This window comes from Trachurus japonicus, unplaced genomic scaffold (assembly GCF_045865225.1).
Source record: "Trachurus japonicus isolate A0001 unplaced genomic scaffold, Traja_1.0 AP029852.1".
Taxonomy (NCBI): domain Eukaryota; kingdom Metazoa; phylum Chordata; class Actinopteri; order Carangiformes; family Carangidae; genus Trachurus; species Trachurus japonicus.
Genome location: NW_028219985.1, coordinates 108,884 through 116,433, shown reverse-complemented (window position 1 = coordinate 116,433; position 7,550 = coordinate 108,884).

Here is a 7,550-nt window from a genome sequence, read left to right as displayed (position 1 = left end):
CGAAAAAACGTTCTGACACCAGGCTTTTAACATGTTTACTGAGGATGTAAAGTCGGCGATTTTAACATGGGGCTCTATGGGGAATGCTCCCTTCTGACACCAGCCCCCAGAGGAATTCGAGGGGATTGCAGTTTTTTGAACGCGGAAGTGAGCTTCACTTCTCAGACCGACAACTGCCCCCTTGGGTCAAACTGCATCTTCTGGATAATTTCCTTTGCGCCTTTGGATAAGATTGATGAAAGGAGTTCGTTAAGTTTAGTAAAAAGACCAGCTTGACAGGCCAGATAGATAGAGAGTCCAGATGAGTAGAAGGGAGTCACCTGTTGAGTAACGCACATTTCCTTATATTGAAAGCCTTGTCGGAACGGTGGGACGATGGCATGTCGGAATAGTGGTATGTCGGAATGGTGGTATGGTGGAGTGGTAATAACATATAACAAATAACAAACTAAAAACATATATTTAGCCTGGCTTTCTCTCCATGTCAGATGCATGCTATATACTTGGTATCGTTTCTTGGCTGCCAGTTCATTTACTGTATGTTTGGGGTCAGGTTCTGAGCTGTGAATAATAATAGAGTGGAGGTGTGCATCAGTGAGATGACGACCTGCCTTTTTTCTTGCAGGCCATAATTGTATCGCAGGACGGGTCTGGCACCCAGGTCTTGGACATGAGTTTGACGTGTGTGCTGGATTATAATGTCCTACAATATAAATAAGGTAGAATATAAGTTATATTATATTAAAGGAGTCATCACCTGGAAATCACATTTATCCTTGTTAAAACATGTATACTGGTGTTGGACCTCAGTGGAAACTTGCCTGAAAACCTGGGGTTTGAAAGTGGCTGAGTTTTTTGGTTTGGGCCCTTTGTTTAAGCCAGAGAGTAGCTCATGAGGCTGCACACAGCAAAATTACGAGATTTTGATTCTGCTCCTACGGTGACGTCACCGTGGAGACTGCTTTCATAAACACATCTCTCCACTACCCCGACTTCCGCCGCGCCGCCATTACTTATTGTTTTATTTCCCACTGTAGCGCTGTTATTTCGTCACTTCATTAATTTTTAATAATTTTTCATGCGAGAAAGTAAGGGTTTAGATCCCCAATGTGCGGTTAGTTTATCCAAATGACGGCTGTTTAGAAGTTTTCTCCGCGTTGGGAGAAGTGAAGCGCCAGCGAGCTGCAGCGAGCACCAGAGGAGCAGAGAAGTGACTGTCAGCAACCCGCCTGCAGCGCTCGTTTAGCCGGCTGAACGATGTCGTCATGCCGCCAGAGGAAACGATCGTTAATTTATTAAGTTTTAATATTTTTTCATGCGAGAAAGTAGGGGGTTTAGATCCCCAATGTGCGGTTAGTTTATCCAAATGACGGCTTAGAAGTTTGCTTCGCGTTGGGAGAAGTGAAGCTCCAGCGAGGCAGAGGAGCGGAGAGTGACTCGTCAGCAACCCGCCTGCAGCTGCTCGTTAACCGGTCAAACTACGTTGTCATGCCCGCGGAGGAAACAATTGTTAATTAACTTGCACGCAGGTTTGTAGAGGTTTACCGCCGACTGGTTAAATTCTTTTTAGGAGATAAATGTTGGTCTCATTGATGAAATCTAACAATTGTGGCAGTCGTATTAGTTTGTTTGAATGAAAAGTGAAGCTTCACACAGAGGGGCTCTGTAGCCTACGTACAGAAATCACCACATTTGCATCAATAAATACATGTTTTACAATGAACTGATAACATTTTGTTTTATTTTATGACGTTATATAACATGGTTACGGTACACGACAGAAAGCAGCATAGTATGCGGTTTCCAATACAGCCTGCATGTAGCCCACTGGGCCAGCCACATTCCGGCTCTGTCCTTCCTGCGTCCAATCAATGCGTGCCTCATTACATATTAATACAATGAACATCCGGACCAGTCAAAACCTCGCGCTTACTCTCACGAGAGAAAGTTGCCGTATGAAAAAGTGTCAGAACAAGCTCTATGTTTGAATTTGTTTTTTAAAAATGTTTCCAATACGTTTTAAGAACTGATTCAAAGCAATTTAAGGGGGATTGGATACATAAAAAACCAGGTGATGACTCCTTTAAGTATTAAGGGTAAGGGTTAGGGATAGTTATTAAGTAGTAATATAAGTACTTTGAAAACCTCTGTCTTGTGCAGGAATAGCTTCTCTCTAATGTGTTCTATTGAGGAGGAACAGGAGATCACCTTTATTATAGTAAGGTAAAGGTACTTACTTAATCCCCTGTAAGACCATAGGCCTACACCACGTTAACCTACTGTAGATTGATAGCTAATAGGACAGTCAGCTATTTCATTACATTTCTTTTAATGTGCATTTACCAGTGATTCGAAACACTTCTGGATGGAAACATGGTTAGTGAGAAGGGTGTGTGTGTACTAAGGATGGTGGGATTCACCGATACAAACGTTTGCGATGCGACTGCACCGGTAGATTCAGGGTGCAATCAAGACAGGTGAAACACATTAGGTAATCAAGGGCAGGGAGCACACAGGAAGACAGGACAAGGACTTCAAAATAAAACAGGAACTAAACTAGGACAAAGACACAGACCACAACACACAGGAAAACAAGACAGGAATTCCAAAGTAAAACAGGAAACAACTCAACCACAAAGAAAATGACACCAAGACAAGACACCAGGAACCCACAACAGGACATAACACTAAGACAAGAGTCAGGGGGTTGGCCCAGAGGCCAGGCAAAAGAACACAGAGAGAAGGGCAATGCCGCTTGCGGGTCCCCTCCGGGGGCAGGGCTGCAGGGCGATGCCACTTATGGGACTGGGGACCAGGACGGCGGCTGGCCGCTGACTGGAGTCTCGGGACAGAGATGGGCTGGTGTGCCAGCTGGACACTGGTGACAGGAGTCGAGCATTCCAACAGCCCAACACTGGAGACAGGAGCCGGGCGGACCACCGACTGGATGGTGGTGACCAGTGTTCAGCGGACCACCGGCTGGACACTGGAGGCGGGGGCCGGACTGGCCTCCGGCTGGACGCTGGAGATAGGGGTCGAGCACTCCAACTGCTAAACACTGGAGGCAGAAGCCGGACAGGCCTCCGACCGGACACTGGAGACAGGGACCGAACGGGCCTCCTGCTGGACACTGGTAACAGGAAAGCTGGGTGCTGCATGCTCTGACACCAGAACAGGGGTCACGTCCACCGTGATTCTACACTGTATTACGCAGCAAATACTACCAGAGAGCTATACAGTATTCTTACTTCTGAGTTAGATTTGGTCTTTGATTGGATACAACAAAATAAGTTGGTATTAAACATTTCAAAGACCAAATCAATTATTCTAGGATCAAGTCACAAACTGTCATCTTTACCCACATTGAGGCTGAACTTGTCTGGTGAATGGATAGAACAGGTTGAAAAGGTTAAATTATTAGGTGTTACAATAGATAGTCAATTGTCATGGTCAGAACACCTTGACACAATAATACATAAAATGGGTAATGGCATCTCTATGCCTTCCTTATGTTACTGAACACATTCTGGCTCAGGTAGTTAAATCTTTAATTTTAAATCAACTGGACTATTGCTCACCTGTTTGGTCCTCGGCATCCAAAGGTCTGCTAAATAAACTACAAATTGCCCAGAATAGAGCTGCCAGATTTGTGTTACACTGCCTCATAAGAATAAACACAGAAAGTATGCATTGTAAACTCTCATGATGGTTAAAAGTAGAAAAAAGACTTGCCTTAAAGGGATAGTTCAACATTTTGGCAAATTGGCCCATTGCCATAATTGCTATAGTCATAGCAGTAGGTTCGTTACCTTTAATTGTAGGTGTAAGCTATTTTTAGTACAGCGGAGCGCAGCAGCAGGCTGCTCAGAGCTACGCTATGGAGGCTAAGGGAATTTCTTGGTTTCCCTCATTAAACTCATCAAATACAAAATCCCAAAACTCCACAGCGCTTTTGTAGACAAGTTGTGACCTGCACAACCACCACGCTATGAGATAATGACGGAACGATACGAAACGGAGCCGTTTTCGAGGTAAATTCATACAAAACCGCTGATGCGCGTTGCGTTCAGGGACAGTTTTTCAGCAAGCAGTCTCCGTATTTACCCTGTATTTACCTCGAAAACGGCTCCGTTTCGTATCGTTCCGTCATTATCTCATAGCATGGTGGTTGTGCAGGTCACAACTTGTCTAAAAAAGCGCTGTGGAGTTTTGGGATGTTGAATTTGATGAGTTTAATGAGGGAAACCAAGAAATTCCCTTAGCCTCCATAGCGTAGCTCTGAGCAGCCAGCTGCTGCGCTCCGCCGTACTGAAAATAGCTTACACCTACAATTAAAGGTAATGAACCTACTGCTATGACTATAGCGATTATGGCAATGGGCCAATTTGCCAAAATGTTGAACTATCCCTTTAAGTACAGTCACATTCTTCAGTAATACTGTTTATTCCACGAAACCTGAGTTTTTACATAATCAAATTATCTGATGTAGTCAAATTCATAGTCATTCCACTAGATCAGCAGATGATGGTCAAATAACATTAAAATCTAATGCTTTGAAAATGACAGTTATCTTTCATGCCATCAAGCTTTGGAACAACTGCCCCCTCCATATACGACAATCTAACAGCAAGTCCTCATTCAAATACCATCTAAGAATGCACTCTTTAACAGCTGAGCAATAATTCAGTCTGGCAAGTATTATAGCTTATCCCTGTTTTGTCCCTGTTAAGTTAATGACTGATATTAAGACTACTACTGTCGTGGAAATTTTTAGCTGTTTGCTGTTGGTGAATAATGAAATAGAGACTTCTGCCGGCCGACAAGATTTTTATTTCCTTGCAAAGAAAGACCAAGAGAAATGGGGAGACTAAACATTTATACCTAAGGTGTGTTCTAAACTCCCTTGTCTCCTGCAGGGGGCGACCCTCTACTCAGACAGTGTTTTCAACACTGCTTTGTCTTGTTGTAGGTATTGGCACAGACCCCCGAGGGTGTGTTTCACACCTGGGGCATCCTGCAGGGTGAAGGTCTAGACATTAAAATACATAATGGGTAACAAACAAAAGGAGTTCTGATACCTTGGGGGGAAAGCAGGGTGTGGGGACATCTCAAGTAGAGATGCACCGATCAATCGGCCGCCGATTAAAAAAGCCGGTTTTATATTCATAAGGCCCCAATTGGTGACCGGCCGGTCACTGTCGTAATTTCCGGTTTTCGGCCAATCACACTGACCCCGGTGCGTAGCAACTCAACACGCCCAGAGCAAAACAGCAGCGAAGCTAAAAACTAGCAGAAGACTCAGGAATAAGACATGTTGCTGATTTGGACTTATTTCACTGTGTGCCAGGACGACCCAAAACACGCTCTTTGTAATGCTTGCAAGTAGCACTAAGGGTGGGTCCATGGATTCTTAATGTGTGGCAGCCTGCGCGGAAGCACAAGGACGTGCTTGTGAAAAGAGGGGGAGAGATGTAACAGTTGAGGTTCCTGTCACTATGCCTCCAGTTGATCATGTGCCCTGGCTACTTGGCCAAAGGGATGTCCGGACCCCAAGAAGTGACTGGCAAGCGCGCATGACTATTACCCGGGAGGTGTGGATTCAATCCCCACCCGGGCCCTCTTCACCTTGCCACACAAGTCAAAAGTAAACCGTGGAGGATCAGTGTTTCCTCCAGGATTTTTTTAGATTGGCGGCGAGGGTGGTCGGATCGACGGGGGGGGGGGGGGGTGACTGTATAACGCCGGGGCCACACCGGACGCGGAAGCGCTGAGAAGTGGGGGCATTTTCATTTTCGTTTGAGCGTCTGGTCTATATCGTGCAGTAGCGATCGCGTCAATCTTGGCAGGAAGTCACACAAAGAAACACGAGAGACTCTGGTCAATTTTCAAAATAAAACAATTTTTAAAATAAAACACCGCGACTGACAAATACGTGAGGCCAAAGTGTATGTTTGTAGCCTATTTGTGTTATGTGTTATGTGCCTATTCATCTAAACAGAGCGCGAGAGATGAACACACACACAGAGCTGAGGGGCAGCGCTTGTTTCTCTATTCTTATTTGTGATGTTTTATTCTTGAAAAGGGGGTTATGATAGCATCATATAGCCTATCATTAGGGGTGTGCATTGGCACTGCCCTCACGATTCGATTCGATTACGATTCAGCAGGTAACGATTCGATTCGATTCGATTCTACGATGCATTGCGATGCATTGCACTGCATCAAAATTCTACTGCACACAACACGGCAAATTTTTCATCAGTCATGAAATATTGAACAACAGATTTTATCGGCTGCTATGTATTATCACTCTCCTGTATCTTTGACATAAATGTCATAAAATAAAATAAAATTGAATGGTACAGGTATTGGATATGGGATTTTCAAACCTGAAAAAGAAAACATAAATCACTTCTAGGGCTGCCCCCAAAAATTAGCCGACCAAAATTTCATTGGTCGATTGGTCGCAGGAAAAAACAAACAAACCTTTGGAGCCGTGTCTTTAACTCAAAATCAATGACTTAACTCTATGAAAGACTACGGGGCTTTTATTTTGAAGGGCCCGATACAGGAAGTCGTGACACTTTCTGTTGTGGTTGTTTTTACACGGCACGCAGGTCTTTCTCTCTCTGCATCAGAGACCCCCCCACCCAGCCTGAGCTCAGTCACTCCCAAGGGGGCTGTTGTCGGTCTGAGAAGTGAAGCTCACTTCCGCGTTCAAAAAGCTGCAATCCCCTGGGCTGTCGCTGGGGGCTGGCTCCAGAAGGGAGCAACTCCAATTGAGCCCCATGTTAAAATACCGTAGATGACCATTTAGTAGCCCGGGCGTTTAATATGCTAAATCGACTTGGACCCCAGGCGTTTATAAGAACCAGGCGCGTATTTGCAACCGGCTACAATTTATTTTTGCAATGAGCAGCACCAGACCATCATGCAAAGAACGAAGAGGTCACCATAGCACCACTGGAACAAAACTACTTTTTCCCCCGACGCATCTTTATTGACATCAGACAATAAATACAAAGAGAGTTTGTCTGTGTAACCGCGACACAGGGAGCTGATCAGATCAGTGTTATGAATGATAACGGAAGGGGGGGTCGATCGCGGTAATTTCAACACTGTACATTAGCGCATTTATCTATATCCCTATATCCCTCAGTCTAGCGCGCCTGTGTTTGTGTGTCTGTGTGTGTGTGTGTGTGTGTGTGTGCGCCTGCATGCGGGAGAGAGAGCGAGAGGAGGGGCTGACTGACAGAAGAGGTGAGAGCCGGTGAAGCGCTGTTAAAAAAAACAACTTTTGTTTTCTGTGCAAGACTATGGTAAACACTTAATCGCCCGGGCGTTTAATTGAACCGGCGTTTATTTTGCCAAATGAGGTCGGACCCCGGCGGCTATTAGAGCACAGGCGCGTATTTGCACGCGGGCGATTATTTGGTCATCTACGGTAGCCGATTTTACAGCTTTAAAAAACATATTTACAGCCTGGTACATTTCATTTTTTTGGTCTCAACCGATAGTTTCTACCCCCGCACACACTCTGAGGGGGGTGA